Source organism: Pseudophryne corroboree, chromosome 3 (assembly GCF_028390025.1).
Source record: "Pseudophryne corroboree isolate aPseCor3 chromosome 3, aPseCor3.hap2, whole genome shotgun sequence".
Lineage (NCBI taxonomy): Eukaryota > Metazoa > Chordata > Amphibia > Anura > Myobatrachidae > Pseudophryne > Pseudophryne corroboree.
Window position 1 is genome coordinate 33,085,464 of NC_086446.1, and position 17,573 is coordinate 33,103,036.

General features: G+C 48.9%; 1 pseudogene; it reads right to left on the reverse strand.

The window, feature by feature from the left end:
- LOC135057109 (zinc finger protein 135-like) overlaps positions 1–17,573 on the reverse strand; it is a 111,208-nt pseudogene that overhangs the window by 47,982 nt on the left and 45,653 nt on the right.

Sequence of the window (17,573 nt, forward strand, 5' to 3'; positions counted from 1 at the left end):
CTGGCGAGATGGATTCAGATGACTATATTAGAAGCATACTCCCAAGCTGATCTCCCCCTTCCGGATAATGTCTGTCCACTCTACTTGTACGGTAGTTCCGTTATGGGTAGCCCACCGTGCTGCCTCAGCTGAACAAATCTGTAAGCCGCATGGTTATCCATTAACATTCATTAGTCATTATACCTTTGACACATTTGCTTCTCAGGATGCTGCATTTGGGCGAAGGATTATCCTGTCTAATCAGGAGCTTCCTCTCCCTTAGTACTCCTTTTATATTAAAAGCACTGTGTGTGGGTTGGCTCCAATCTCTGTCTCTCTTGCCATTCTTGGGGGTGAAACTCTCTGCCCTCCCCTGTGTGTGTGGGGTGTCTGTGGTCTCCATTAAGCAATATCCAGGAACTCTGTGTCATATGCTGCAGAGGATATGTCCTCTCAGGATGATCCCATTCCATGTAATCAGGATTGCACTGGTTTAGCACAGATTCCAGCATGGGAGCCTGAGTGGTTATTCTCTATCAAATCTATGATTTCTCAGATTTAAAATAGGGTTGCACAAAATGAATCTGCAACTCAGGCTTTACAGAACTCTATGGCAGTCTGGCCCAGTTCTGCTACCTCAGGGCTCCCCGCTGTATATTCACATAAACGTGCTCTTGCACAGATCATGCAGGATGATACCGATTCTGATACTGCAGATGGTGACATGTTGCGGGGGGCAGCCTCTCTTGTAAAAGAGGTGCAGTTGATGATAGAGGCCATTAGGGATGTGTTGAATATTACTGATACAACACCTGAGCAGGTTGAGGCTTACTTCACTGAAATTAAGAAAGCCTCGCTAACCTTCCCTGCGTCAAAGGAATTAAATGCTGTATTTGAGAAAGCCTGGGAAAACTTGGATAAAAAATTCCAGATACCTAAAAGGGTTCTGGTAGTGTTTCCTTTCCCGGTAGAGGATAGGAAAAAATTGGAAAACCCGCCTATAGTTGACGCGTCAGTATCCAGACTCTCAAAAAAGGTGGCTTTACCTGTTCCAGGATCTACCGCCTTGAAAAAGCCGGCTGATCGTAAAATTGATAATACGCTCAAATCCATGTACACGGCTTCTGGGGCAATACTACATCCCACTATTGCCAGTGCTTGGATTGCCAAAGCTATAGTAAAGTGGTTAGGCATGTTACTTGAAGACTTGGATACTATGGAGAAATGTGATGTTGAATTGTTTTTACGTAACATTCAGGATTCGGCAGGTTTTATGGTAGAATCCATGAAAGACCTGGGTTCCATGGCTGCGGGAATTTCTTCCATGTCAGTATCAGCTCGTCGAGGACTGTGGTTGCGCCAGTGGTCTGCCGACGCGGAATCCAGGAGAAGTATGGAGACCCTACCCTACACAGGTCAGGCTCTCTTTGGGGAAGCGTTAGATGCGTGGATCTCCACGGCTACGGCTGGTAAGTCACCCATTCTTCCCTCAGCTACACCTGCTCCGAAGAAACCCTTCCGTTACATCACAGCCCTTTCGGTTTACCAAGACCAGAAAGGGTACTTGTAGCAAAAAAAAAAGGAAGAGAAAGAAAAGGATTTGTTTTTGGTGCACAAATGTGTACATTTTTAATAAAAATATAACTTTTTAATTCATATCTTAAAAGAATAGTGACATTCTATTTCATGTCCTATGGGTTGACGTCTGCGAAATATTTATTAAAAAAAACAAGTATACAGTTAATGTGATGACGTGACAACACTGTGAATTACAAAAAAAGAATAGCAAATATTTAAAACTACTGAGCGTCTCTTTAGTGTCTGTTCTCTGTAATTTATGTCTGTATAAATCCCTATTATTATATATACACTTTTAATAAAGATTGTAGATAATTACATGACACAATGTTATTGATGTACTCTTATAGGCCCTACACACTGGGCGATTATAATCAAAGATATGAACAATCTCGTTCATTAATGAACGAGATACCGTTCATATCTTTGAGTGTGGAGGCACCAGCGACGAACGTTGCGCGGCCCTGCGCTCGTTCATTGCTGGTGCCCTGTCGGCTGTACATGCAGGCCAATATGGACGATCTTGTCCATATTTGCCTGCACTTCAATGGAGCTGGGTGACGGGGGGAGTGAAGAAACTTCACTCCCCTCGTCACCCCCCCCCCCCCCGGATCGCCCGGATCCGCCGGATCCACCGTCGGGCAGCTCGGCGGCGGATCGGCCAATGTGTAGGGCCCTTTATAGAGATCTTGGCATGTTGCCTGGAAAGAACATTGGATACAACTGTGTATCGTATAATCATAAATCTGTAACAAAATGTCACTTTTGTGTTCTTGTAGAATCCTTGGCTTATTGCCCAGAAATAGTTTTAGATGGAACTTTGTAACATAAGTCACTCGTGTCCTGCAACAATTGTTGTGGCGTTCCAAGCCACAGGTTCATTTAATAGATGGCCATCATGACATATAATTCCCGTCCACCCGATTTCATTCACGGTAACAGGTGCAAGATTAGCATGCTATATAATTATATAGGATCCTATTGGGGGACTTGCAGAGTCCATGCCTCATTTAGTCAGAGCTGCTATGGTGGCATGAGAGGGACCTACACAATATTAGGCAGGTGGTTCAATCTTATGCCTGATAGGTGTATACAATTTATCATGACTCAGGTTTTAGAATGAACTATCTGCATACACTAACTCTATGACCAGCATCCGGCTAAAAGCGCAGCATGTACAGTCTTGATTTCAGAAATAAGCAAGCCCATATCGTCCATCCCAAATTGTCCTTCACTAGCTCCATAATGCCATAAAATACCCCCTCAGATCTCACAAGTACTGAAAAGCTCCACAAATGCCATTCAGTCCTACGTACATTCCTCTCAGACACACACCCAGACATCACCACATGCCAATCAGTTCTCCTTAGGTGGATTTTCTGATGTGTAACAGGATATGATTTCAGTGTAAAGTATTTTGCACACTCAGGGCCTATTTCAATTTATACGGAATTGCACATACGCAGAGAAGCAGCTGTGTAACACCACACAAAATGCAGCAGGAGACATCTGTAGAATAAGACATCTCACATCTGTAAGATCGGAGAGCTGCGTCTGAGGTTACAGCATCTTATCACCTCTGCTACTCACGATGGTAGCATACCTTGGTCAGTCTGCATAATCCGAGGCTTACTCAGATTAGCCATCGGTTCCAGACAGCCTGGTCCAGGAAGTCTGCGTCCAACAATGCAGACTTGTATGCTAACTATGGTCTTTGCATGCAAATCCAAATCGGGCCATCAGTACATGAAAATGGTTACACAACTGTGTGCCGTCTCTCATGTGCAAGTAGATGTGATTTCTGTGTAAAACATTTCCCACACTCAGAGCAAGGAAATGGTCTCTCACCTGTGTGACTTCTCTGATGTCTAAAAAGATATGATTTCCGTGTAAAACATTTCCCACACTCAGAGCAAGGAAATGATTTCTCACCTGTGTGACTTCTCTCATGTCTAAAAAGACTTGATTTCTGTGTATAACATTTTCCACACTCAGAACATGAATAAGGTTTCTCACCTGTGTGACATCTCTCATGTGTAACAAGATATGCTTTTTGTGTAAAACATTTTCCACACTCAGAGCACGGAAATGGTTTCTCACCTGTGTGACTTCTCTGATGTCTAACAAGATGGGATTTCCGTAAAAAACGCTTGTCACACTCAGGACATGGAAATTGTTTCTCACCTGTGTGAATTCTCTCATGTCTACCAAAATCTGATTTGTATGTAAAACACTTCCCACATTGAGGGCACGTATATGGCCTCTCACCGGTGTGACGTCTCTGATGTATAACAAGATGTGATTTCCGTATAAAACGCTTCCCACACTCAGAGCATGGAAATGATTTCTCACCAGTGTGAGTTCTCTGATGTATAACAAGATGTGATTTCTGCGTAAAACAACTCCCACACTCAGAACATGGAAATGGCCTCTCATCTGTGTGACTTCTCTGGTGTCTAACAAACACTGACTGACGTACAAAACTTTTACCACATTCAAAACAGGTAAAGACTGAATCACCTGTAAGAGCAGCCCTATGATTAGCAATATTTGAGTTATTGGGAGAATTTTCCCAGTGATTAGAGGTATCAGATGATATATCAGCACTGTGAGGTACAGGATGTATATTTAGAGTAATGGGGATGTCTCCTGGAGAGTCCTGTGTGATGTTATCTTGTATTTTAATATCTGGAGACAAAATATCTCCCTCCGAGGTCTTCCGGCTTGTGCCTCCATCTGCTGGAAAGAAATGTATGACAATAAAATTTTGTTACCTTGAGGAACAGATTGTCATACTAATAATGAGGTCAAGAGGTTCAGTATAATTTCAATTTCCCAATTACAATTATACATGTACATACAGTAAATCGGACTCTATTGCTGCACAGATAAAACACTGACTTAAAATAGAACCGGAGCCATCTGATAAATGTGTGAGCCATCAAACTTGTCCTAGTGGCCTATGTGAAAGTCCAGGCTATGACCTAAGGACTTTTCCCCACAAGTGGAAAGCAACATAGCAGGAGGCCCCAGACATGCAAAGAAAGATCTATATGTATCAATGCCCAACTATCACAGTGCAGGTGAGTAGTGTGTGTGTTAGTTATGTGATACCGCTACTGCTTTATGTACAGAGGAGGCATCATCTTCATAGGGTCCATGTGTCTCAAAACTGGTGCCCATATTCTGATGGTGATCCAATCAAAGAGCAGACATTCCTAGCTTGAGAGTGATACACTATCAAGTTTTTCTTGGTAGGAAACAGTGTTGTAATTAGACTTCTTGTTGCCCCCCGATGTTCGAAACAGGGATAGAAGTCACCACAGTACGCTGTGGCAACAGAATAGTACCAATTCCATTTACACCGCACAGAATTGTCTGTTAATTACATTACATTGAACAGTAGAGCCCCTTATACACATTATGCCACAGTAAAGTTCCTCCTCATCATTCCTCTTCTATATTCCTCCTCCTAATAGTAACAGTGTGCATGGCTTTTCTGCTTGGCACACCGCTACCATTAATGTGTAATTGTAGCAGTGCACCCAGAAGAGCCGGGCACCTTTATTATTATACATTGCAGCGTGTGACACAAAGCAACTGGTGAAGTATACAAAGGGGATCACAGGTGGATGCAGCCGGTGCAGCCACAGGGCAAATGCGCTGTGTGCCAAGCACTGTCTGCACCACCCTAGTTAAAGCCCAGGTAGGAAGCAGCAGAACAAAGTCCTGACATCCTCCTCTGAGTCCTATGACTTAAAATTTCTTTATGACAGGGCCACAGGGAAGGGATGATGTGATACTGAGGAGCCTGGGGATTTCCCTGCTTCCACCTAGGTCTTATGTCAGGAAGCCCCCATAGGCCTCAATATCACCAATATGCTCTTATACAGGATCATTACTCTGGGCAGTGAGATGTAGTTTCCCCTTACTGGCCCATATTGTGCATAGTCCCTGATACATATGCTGTGGTGTCAGTATAGGAGTACTATATCACATGGCCTGTGACCTCACAGCTTCACATCACACACCCATAATGTGCATACTGTTACATGTAGTAATATAGGCAGTTGTATTGCAAGTATATGTAGATCGGATAAATAACGATGTAAACACTTCAAAGTACAGCATCTCCCATATAATAGCCCAGATCTGTAACTTTGTGCTTCATTTGCTAACGCTGGGCGGAGTCACAACAGTGGGCGGAGTTATTCAAATGAGTCACAGATCTGGGCAAATCTATAGGAGACTAGGAGCAGAAGCAGATAGTATGGGCATGGCACAGGCAGGGGTGCATACCTCCCAGCTTTCTCCAGGCAGAAGGAGGGACACACACACACACACACACAGACAGCGAAAAGGGGGCGTGGCTTCACGGGAGGGCCCCATTTTTGTCAGTGAGGGGGCATGCCCTCAGGGGCTGATTATGAGTCTGGGGGGCACAGGGCACTTGTGACAGGGGAGCCCTATATCATTGCTCTGCCTGCTGTGAGATGGGGGCGTGACCCAATCGCGCCCGCGTGGCCACGCCCCTTTATGCAAAATCCGGGATATTTTTTTTTAATGGGATTTTAGCCCCTCAGCTAGGGGTAAATCCAGAGGAGGTGGTAGCTCCCCCTACACACCCGCACAGGCAGAAGAAAGCAGGGAGACTGCTGCCTCCCTGCACCACCACAGACCTGCCAATACGCAGCAGCGTGTGCTGACTGTAGCACAATGCTGCCGCTGTTACAGGCAGGACGGGGGGTGGGGGAGCTTCTGAGCTGGGACAGAGCTACTCCAGCCAGGGGAGCCCCCTAAAACTGTGGGGCCCATGGTACGTACCCCCCTGCCCCCCCCCCTTAATCTGGCTCTGCTGCTAATCCGTAATCCGTACCCCCTGATGCCCCCTCTCCCTCTGTCTCCACTATTCACCGCTGCTCTGCTAAGCAGAACAGCGAGTACAGGAGCTTTCCAACTGCCCCCCCCCCAACACCACCACCACCGCGGGACACTGTAGCCCGCGGGCGGGACAGCGGGACAGACCCTAAAAAATGGGTCTGTCCCGCGAAAATCGGGACAGTTGGGAGGTATGGGGGTGACTGAGGGGGTATGCCGTACAGACAGACGGGCACCGGCTCACTATGTGCTTGCCCCCCCCCCCCCCCCACATCAGCATACTCAGCAGGAGCTCTCTGGCGCGGAGGAGCGTCACTTTCTAGCACACTCTACGCTTCTTAGCTGCAGTTTTGTGGGGCACCTGCCGCTGTGCAGGTTCCTTACCTGCCTCTGTTATCTCCAGCCCCAGCAACCCCACCGCTAGCTGCAGCGCTGCCACCCGCAGTGAGGTGCGCCCAGTTCCTTCACATACTTTAGCCGACGGGCAGCACTGCAGAAGTACGCGCTGCTTGCAGGCTCCGACCCCTTCCTCCCTCCAGCCGCAGCGTCTCCTGGGGGCTAACCAGTCACTCCCAGTCTCCCCTTACCACAGTGCCCGGCAGCTGCGCGAGGTCTGCGGTGTGTGACTGAAGAGAGGGGGAGGGATGCGGACGGGCAGAGGAAGCAGGACTCCAACCTGAGAGAGTCAGCCATGCCAAGTCTCCACCAACAGGTTGGAGTGGAACAGCAGCAGCCAGCAGCAGTGACTTCGGTAAGACACATCTGTCTGTCACCACTGTTCTGTCCCTAATACCAATCTCTCCCGTGCCCTGTGTTCTGTCATGTGCCTGTCACCCCTATCCAGGTCCTGTCACCCCTGTGCTTGCCCTGTCAACCCTATACTGGCCCTGTAACCCCTGTCCTGGTCCTGCCACCCCTATCCTGGCCCCGTCGCCCCTGTCCTGGCCACCGTCACCCCTGTCCTGGCCCCCGTCACCCCTGTCCTGGCCCTGTTACTGCATACCCTCTAACTACCTTTTTGGCAGGTACAGTACCCGCAGCGCCTCCAGACCCCTCCCTAATGCACCACACCTCCGCACCTTCCCCTCTACCACATGTGGCACCCCACCCCTCCCCCACACGCTGTGCCTCCAGACCCCCTCCACCATCCACCCCGCATATATGTCTCCCCCCACACCTGCCCCCCCTCTACCCGTAGCATCTGCAGACACCCTCCTCCATCCGCGGTGCCCCCCTCACCCACCTGCAGCACCTCCGGACCCCCTTCCCCATCCGCCGCATCACCCGTACCTACCCCTCCCCTACTCACAGAACCTCCGGACCCCCTACCCCACCCCTGCCCATCCCACAGCACCTCTGGAACCCTTCACCCATCCGCAACATCCCCGCACCTTCCCCTCTCCCACCCTTGGCACCCCTGCCCCTCCCCCACCTGCAGTGCTTCTGGACCCCTCCCCCATCTGCAGCCCCCACTCCTCTGCCCCTCCCCCACCCGCAGCATCTCCCAACCCTTCCCCATCCGGACCCCCCCGCTTCCCCCCCCCCCTCTACCCGCAGCATCTACAGACACCCTCCCTCATCCACAGACCCCCTCGCACCCGCTACATTCTGTACATTGTGCACTGCAGGTGCTGTTCACGCCGTCGCAAGGGGCTTCGCCTCCTTCACCATCGCACGCCCTTTCATTGTGCAATATTTAACCACTAACAAAGGAATGCAGGTAATACTCCATATAATACAAATATTAAACCCCAGAAAGGCATGCAAGGGTTAAGGGGGCGTAGCCCCTTGCGACGGTGTGAAGAGCGCCCGTAGGGCGAGATGAAGCACCTAGTATACATACATTACTATTAATGCACAGGAAGAGACATCCCACTAATTACGGACAAAATCACTATGGTGACGCCCCCAGTATTGATGTATAAGATACACGAGAGAGTGAGGGGAGGAGACTGGTCAGATCTCTGGGTTGGTAACACACAGTGACATGATGTGAGGGGGAGAGCAGGAGTATAATAGGGGCTGATGGCTCCTGATGTAGGAGATACACCAGAGAGTTTGGGAAGAGACTGGTCAGATCTCTGGGCTGGTAACACCCAGTGACATTATGTGAGGAGGAAAGCAGGAGTATAATAGGGGCTGATGGTTCCTGATGTATGAGATACACCAGGGAGTGTGGGGAGGAGACTGGTCAGATCTCTGGGCTGGTAACACAGTGACATGATGTGAGGAAGAGAGCAGGAGTATAATAGGGGCTGATAGCTCCTCATGTATGAGATACACCAGAGAGTGTGGGGAGGAGACTGGTCAGATCTCTGAGCTGATAACACAGTGACATGATGTGAAAGAGGAGACCAGGAATAGGATGTAGATGTGGATGTCTGGTGCCAGGTTCAACAGATAGTGAAAACAAAGATCTGCGGCCAGGAACAGCAAGAGCCTCTCAACAGAGCCCCTCAGGGGTAGTAAGGAGAGAAAGGAATGGTACTGTCACTATCTTTGATCAATGAGTCTTTGAATTCCTTCTGATACATTCTTCTAGAAGTGTTAAAATAGCCTGAAAATTTGTGAATGAAAAAATAGGATTTTAATACCTACCGGTAAATCCTTTTCTCTTAGTCCATAGAGGATGCTGGGGTAACCATAAGAACCATGGGGTTATACCAAAGCTCTAGAACGGGCGGGAGAGTGCGGATGACTCTGCAGCACCGATTAACCAAACATGAGGTCCTCCTCGGCCAGGGTATCAAATTTGTAGAACTTGATCCCGACCAAGTAGCTGCTCGGCAAAGTTGTAACGCCGAGACCCCCGGGCAGCCGCCTAGGACGCGCCCACCTTCCTGGTAGAATGGGCATTCACCGATTTCGGTAACGGCAATCCAGCCATGGAATGAGCCCGCTGAATCTTAGCACAAATCCAGCGTACAATAGTCTGTTTGGAAGCAGGAGCCCCAATCTTGTTGGGATCATACAGGACAAACAAAGCCTCCGTTTTCCTAAGCTGAGCCGTTCTGGCGACATAAAATTTGTAAAGCTCTGACCACATCGAGAGACTTCGACTCCACTAAGACGTCAGTAGCCACTGGCACCACAATAGGTTGAATCATGTGGAACGACGACACCACCTTCGGCAGAAATTGTCGACGAGTCCTCAACTCTGCTCTATCTTCATGGAAGATAAGGGCTCTTGAGACAAGGCCGCTAACTCCGATACCCGCCTTGCGGATGCCAAGGCTAACAGCATGACCACTTTCCAAGTGACAAATTTCAACTCTACCTTCTGTAAAGGTTCAAACCAATGTGATTGAAGGAACTGCAACACCACGTTAAGATCCCATGGTGCCATTGGGGGCACAAATGGAGGTTGGATGTGCAACATACCTTTCACGAAAGTCTGAACTTCTGGAAGAGGGGTCAAGTGTTTTTGAAAGAAAACCGATAAGGATGAAATCTGTACTTTAATTGAGCCCAACTTTAAGCCCTCATCCACACCTTCTTGTAGAAAATGGAGAAAACGGCCTAACTGAAATTCTTCCGTAGGAGCCTTCTTGGATTCACACCAAGACACATATTTTCTCCAAATACGGTGCTAATTTTTAGACGTTACCCCTTTTCTAGCCTGAAGAAGTGTGGGAACGATTTCACAGGGAATACCCTTTCGGGCTAGGATCCGGCGTTCAACCGCCACGCCGTCAAACGTAGCCGCGGTAAGTCTTGATACCCTGCTGTAACAGATCCTCTCGTAGAGGAAGAGGCCAGGGATCTCATATGAGTAATTCCTGAGGATCTGGATACCAGGCCCTCCTTGGCCAGTCTGGAACAATGAGGATCGCCTGAACCTTTGTTCTTCTTATGATCTTTAGTACTGTCGGAATGAGAGGAAGCGGAGGGAATACATACACCGACTGAAACACCCATGGTGTTACTAGGGCGTCCACTGCTATTGCTTGAGGGTCCCGCGACCTGGAACAATATCTCTGAAGTTTCTTGTTGAGACGAGACGCCATCATGTCTATTTGAGGAACTCCCCAAAGACTTGTCACTTCTGTGAAGACCTCTTGATGAAGACCCCACTCCCCTGGATGGAGATCGTGTCTGCTGAGGAAGTCTGCTTCCCAGTTGTCCACTCCTGAAATGAAGATTGGTGACAGCGCTTGTATGCTTTACCGCCCAACAGAGAACTTTTGTGGCCTCTGCCATCGCTGCTCTGCTTTTTGTTCCACCCTGGCGGTTTATCTATGCTACTGCTGTTACATTGTCCGACTGAATCAGGACGGGCAGATTGCGCAGAAGATGTTCCGCTTGAAGAAGGCCGTTGTAAATGGCCCTTAACTCCAGAACGTTTACGTGTAGACACATTTCTTGGCTTGCCCATCTTCCCTGGAAGTTTTCCCCCTGTGTGACTGCACCCAGCCTCGGAGACTCGCATCAGTGGTTACTAGGATCCAGTCCTGGATCCCGAACCTGCGCCCCTCTAGAAGGTGAGAGCTGTTCAGCCACCACAGGAGCGAGATTTTGGTCTTGGAAGACAGGATTATCCTTCGGTGCATGTGAAGGTGGCATCCGGACCACTTGTCCAACAGATCCCACTGAAACACCCTGGCATGGAATCTGCCAAACTGAATGGCCTCGTAAGCCGCCACCATTTTCCCCAGCAACCGAGTGCATTGATGGATTGACACTCTTGCCGGTTTCAGAATTTGTTTGACCAGACTCTGAAGTTACAGAGCCTTTTCCACTGGAAGAAAAACTCTCTGTAATTCTGTGTCCAGAATCATTCCCAGAGAGGACAGCCGCGTCGTCGGCACCAACTGTGATTTCGGCAAGTTTGGGAGCCAACCATGGGGTAAATTTACTAAGGTGGGAGATTTTTTAGAACTGGTGATGTTGCCCATGGCAACCAATCAGATTATATCTATTATCTGCTAGAAGCAGCTAGATAAATGGTAAGTAGAATCTGATTGGTTGCCATGGGCAACATCACCAGTTCTAAAAATCTCCCACCTTAGTAAATTTACCCCCATGTTGTTGCAGAACTGTCAGGGAGATCGTAATGTTCTGCAGTAACTGATCCCTGGATCTCGCCTTTATCAGGAGATCGTCCAAGTACGGGATAATTGTGATTCCTCGCTTGCGCAGGAGAACCATCATCTCCGCCATCACTTTGGTGAAAATCCTCGGAGCCGTGGACAGACCAAACAGCAACGTTTGAAATTGGTAATGACAATCCTGAACTGCAAACCTCAGGTAAGCCTGAAGTGGAGGATAAATGGGAACATGCAAGTAGGTTATCCTTTATATCTACCGACACCATAAAATCCCCTTCATCCAGACTGGAGATCACTGCCCGGAGAGGTTCCATCTTGAATTTGAATTTTCTTAGGTAGAAATTGAGGAATTTTAGATTCAGGATTGGTCTGACCGAGCCACCTGGCTTCGGGACCACGAATAGGCTCGAATAAAACCCTTCTCCCTCTTGTGACGGGGGAACCTTGATAATGACCTGATTTTGACACAACTTTTGTATTGCGTCGCGTACCACCTCCCTTTCCGGAAGAGAAGCTGGTAAGGACGATTTGAAAAATCGGCGAGGGGGAACGTCTTGAAACTCTAGTTTGTACCCCATGGACACTATTTCCAAAACCCATGGGTCCAGGGCTGAACGAACCCAGAACTGACTGAGGAATGAGACGTGCCCCCACCGGTGCGGACTCCCGCAGAGGAGTCCCAGGGTCATGCGGTGAATTTGGCAGAAGTCTGGGAGGACTTCTGCTCCTGGGAACCTGCCACTGCCGGTGATCTTTTACCTTTTCGTAGCAAGGAAGGAAGAACCTCAGCCTTTCTTGTATTTATTGGGCCGAAAGGACTGCATCTGATAGTGTGTTTTCTTTTGTTGTGCAGGAACATAAGGTAAAAAGGATGACTTGCCCGCGGTAGCCGTAGATACCAAATCAGCTAGCCCGTCACCAAACAAGACACCACCTTTATACGGTAGAGACTCCATATTTCTCTTAGAATCAGCATCAGCATTCCATTGATGAATCCACAATGCTTTCCTAGCTGAGACTGCCATGGCATTGGCTTTCGAACCCAAAAGGCCGATATCCCTCGCAGCTTCCTTTTGGTAGGCTGCAGCGTCCCTGATATGACCTAGTGTCAAGAGAACGTTATCCCTATCCAGGGTACCTATCTCAGATGACAAGCTATTAGCCCATTTTTCGATAGCACTACTCACCCACGCAGATACAATGGCTGGCCTGAGCAGCGTACCTGTGGTGACATAAATGAATTTCAATGTAGTTTCCTGCCTACGATCCGCAGGATCCTTAAGGGCTGCGGTGTCAGGGGATGGAAAAGCCACCTTTTTGGACAGCTGTGCTAGAGCCTTGTCCACAATGGGGGGGGGGGGTGACTCCCACTTTTCCCTATCCCCTGAGGAAAACGGATACGCCACCTGAAACCTTTTGGGGATCTGAAACTTTGTCAGGATTTTCCCAAACCTTTTCAAATAGAGTGTTCAGTTCATGAGAGGGAGGAAACGTTACCACAGGTTTCTTTCCCTTATACATACAGACCCTTTTGTCAGGAACAAGAGGGTCTTCCGAGATATGTAATACGTCTTATCATGTACCGAATGCTCTTTGCCAATTTTGGATCTAATCTGGTATCACTGGAGTCGACACTGGAGTCAAGAGTCTGTGTCGGTATCTGTGTCTGCCAACTGAGCAAACGATCGCTTTTGTGACCCCGAGGGGGTCTGGACTTGTAACAACACATCCTCCACAGATTTCTTCCATACCTGGTTCTGAGACTCAGATTTATCCAATCTCTTATTAATAAAAGCCACATTTGCATTCAAAGCATTCAACACATTTACCCAATCAGGAGTCGGCGGTGCCGACAGGGTCACTCCCACAGCTGTTTGTGTCCCTAATACAGTCTCCTCCTGGGAAGAGCACTCTGCCTCAGACATGCCGACACACGTGTATTCACCACTCACAGACACACTGGGCATATAGGGGACAGACCCACAAAGTCTGTCAGAGAGACACAGAGGGAGTTTGCCAGCTCAAAACCCAGCGCTTCACCAACGGTTCTGACAACACTAAACAATGCCTCAGACCTGCAGCGCTTTTATAACACACATATATTGCACCAAATTTACTGTGCCCCCCCCCCCCCCCGTTTTTCACCCTGATACTTATGCAGCAGTGAGAGGAAGAACCAGCATCTCTGCAGCCTGTTGTAGAGAAGATGGCGCTGTTGTGAGCTGTGAGGGCTAAGCTCCACCCCCGTAATGGCGCGCGTGAGTCCCGCTATTTTTTAATAAATATTTATACTGGCGGGGGTTAGGACAGTGCCCGGGCCCTACGTCCCCTATAGCCAGTCTCCTTTGAGGTTTATATGCAGCCTAGGTCGCCCCCCCCCCTGCGCCCTGTTGTGCCGCTGTGTAGTGGGATCATGGCGCGCAGAGTGCGATCACTGTGCGGTACCTCAGAAGCCGTCACTGAATTCTTCTTTGCTTCTTCTGCTCACCTGTCTTTTGACTTCTGGCTCTGCAAGGAGGGTGACGACCGGCTCTGGGAACAAGCATCTAGGTGTACCTAGCGATCAGACCCTCAGGAGCTAATGGTGTCCTGTAGCCAAGAAGCAGAGCCTTCAAACTCACAGAAGTAGGTCTGACTTCTCTCCCCTAATTCCCACGAAGCAGGGAGACTGTTGCCAGCAGTTCTCCCTGAACATAACCTAAGTCTTTTTCAGAGAAACTCTGTAGAGCTCCTCAGTGTGCATCCAGCCTGCCTGGGCACAGATTCTAAACTGGAGTCTGGAGGAGGGGCATAGAGGGAGGAGCCAGTTCACACCCATTCAAAGTCTTAAAGTGCCCATGTCTCCTGCGGATCCCGTCTATACCCCATGGTTCTTATGGTTACCGCATCATCCTCTAGGACGTATGAGAAAAGTGCAATAATAGTGTGTAACGCACTAGTACTTGAGATTGCAAGAGTATGTACTAACTTAACTTGTTACAAGAAGTGGTAGGCATTTGACAAACTACCTACAACCTATCCAGATGACATCTAAGTTGCTCTTGCAACCACGGTAAGACAATGAAAGGGGGGTTTGTAACACCTACCTATTCTTGTAACAACTTGAGTTTGTTCATACTCTTTTGACATCCTCATATTTTTTGGATATTTGGGCACATTACTGGAAGAACATAGCAAGGAAGTAAAACATTGGTTGTTCACAGACAGCATACCACTTTCTCTCCAGGAATATAATAGGGGCTGATGGCACCTCAAACCCCCACTGGGCATACATTCCCCTCTGCTGGAAGTGTACTAACACATTGACCTTCTGTGTTAATATGGCTGATAAATAATTACTCTGAGTATTCCTTTATAGTAGATCTATAACGGGTGGTTCATGTGAACTGGGTGTCTTATGTTTCTATATACGGTTACAGTGACTGACCCATTGAAAAAGGATCAGAGTATAATAGAGGCTGATGGCACCTGATGTATGAGATACACCAGAGAGTGTGGGGAGGAGACTGGTCAGATCTCTGAGCTAGTAACACACAGTGACATGATGTGAGGGGGAGAGCAGGAGTATAATAGAGGCTGATGTATGAGATACACCAGAGAGAGAGTGTGGGGAGGAGACTGGTCAGATCTCTGGGCTGGTAACACAGTGACATGATGTGAGGGGGAGAGCAGGAGTATAATAGGGGCTGATGGCTCCTGATGTAGGATATATACCAGAGAGTGTGGGGAGGAGACTGGTCAGATCTCTGGGCTGGTAACACACAGAGACATGATTTGCGGGGAGAGCAGGAGTATAATAGAGGCTGATGGCACCTGATGTATGAGATACACCAGAGAGAGTGTGGGGAGGAGACTGGTCAGATCTCTGAGCTGGTAACACACAGTGACATGATGTGAGGGGGAGAGCAGGAGTATAATAGAGGCTGATGTATGAGATACACCAGAGAGAGAGTGTGGGGAGGAGACTGGTCAGATCTCTGGGCTGGTAACACACAGTGACATGATGTGAGGGGAGAGCAGGAGTATAATAGGGGCTGATGGCTCCTGATGTATGAGATAAACCAGAGAGTGTGGGGAGGAGACTGGTCAGATCTCTGGGCTGGTAACACACAGTGACATGATGTGAGGGGAGAGCAGGAGTATAATAGGGGCTGATGGCTCCTGATGTAGGAGATATACCAGAGAGTGTGGGGAGGAGACTGGTCAGATCTCTGGGCTGGTAACACACAGAGACATGATTTGGGGGGAGAGCAGGAGTATAATAGAGGCTGATGGCACCTGATGTATGAGATACACCAGAGAGAGTGTGGGGAGGAGACTGGTCAGATCTCTGGGCTGGTAACACACAGTGACAATATGTGAGGGGAAGAGCAGGAGTATAATAGGGGCTGATGGCTCCTGATGTATGAGATACACCAGAGAGTGTGGGGAGGAGACTGGTCAGATCTCTGGGCTGGTAACACACAGTGACAATATGTGAGGGGAAGAGCAGGAGTATAATAGGGGCTGATGGCTCCTGATGTATGAGATACACCAGAGAGAGTGGGGAGGAGACTGGTCAGATCTCTGGGCTGGTAACACACAGTGACATGATGTGAGGGCAGAGCTGGTGCCAGGTTTAACGGATATTGAAAACAAAGATATGCAGCCAGAAACAGCAAGAGCCTCTCAACAGAGCCCTTCAGGAGCAGTGTTTGGAGAGAAAGGAGTTGTGTTGGCACTATCTTTGCTCAATGAGTTTTCTCTGACGTCCTAAGTGGATGCTGGGACTCCGTAAGGACCATGGGGATTAGCGGCTCCGCAGGAGACTGGGCACAACTAAAGAAAGCTTTAGGACTACCTGGTGTGCACTGGCTCCTCCCACTAAGACCCTCCTCCAGACCTCAGTCAGATTTCTGTGCCCGGCTGAGCTGGATGCACACTAGGGGCTCTCCTGAGCTCCTAGAAAGAAAGTATATTTAGGTTTTTTATTTTACAGTGAGATCTGCTGGCAACAAACTCACTGCAGCGAGGGACTAAGGGGAGAAGAAGCGAACCTACCTAACAGGTGGTAGTTTGGGCTTCTTAGGCTACTGGACACCATTAGCTCCAGAGGGATCGACCGCAGGACCCGACCTTGGTGTTCGTTCCCGGAGCCGCGCCGCCGTCCCCCTTACAGAGCCAGAAGCATGAAGAGTCCGGAAAATCGGCGGCAGAAGACTTCGGTCTTCACCAAGGTAGCGCACAGCACTGCAGCTGTGCGCCATTGCTCCTCATGTACACCTCACACTCCGGTCACTGATGGGTGCAGGGCGCTGGGGGGGGCACCCTGAGGGCAATATAAGACACCTTGGCTGGCAAATCATCACAATATATAGTCCCAGGGCTATATATGTGATAAATTACCCCTGCCAGAATCCATAAAAAAGCGGTAGAAAAGTCAGCTGAAAAAGGGGCGGGGCTTCTCCCTCAGCACACTGGCGCCATTTTTTCTTCACAGTGCAGCTGGAAGACAGCTCCCCAGGCTCTCCCCTGTAGTTTTCAGGCTCAAAGGGTTAAAAAGAGAGGGGGGGCACTAAATTTAGGCGCAATATACAGTATGTATACAAGCAGATATTGGGGGAAAAATCACTCAGTTATAGTGTTAATCCCTGCATTATATAGTGCTCTGGTGTGTGCTGGCATACTCTCTCTCTGTCTCACCAAAGGACTTTGTGGGGTCCTGTCCTCAGTCAGAGCATTCCCTGTGTGTGTGCGGTGTGTCGGTACGGCTGTGTCGACATGTTGGATGAGGAAGGTTACGTGGAGGCGGAGCAGAGGCCGATAAATGGGATGTCGCCCCCTGTGGGGCCGACACCAGAGTGGATGGATAGGTGGAAGGTATTAACCGACAATGTCAACTCCTTACATAAAAGGCTGGATGACGTAACAGCTGTGGGACAGCCAGCTTCTTAGCCCACGCCTGCCCAGGCGTCTCAAAGGCCATCATGGGCTCAGAAAAACGCAGTTACCTCAGATGGCAGACACAGATGTCGACACGGAGGCTGACTCCAGTGTCGACGAGGTTGAGACATATACACAATCCACTAGGAACATCCGTTACATGATCTC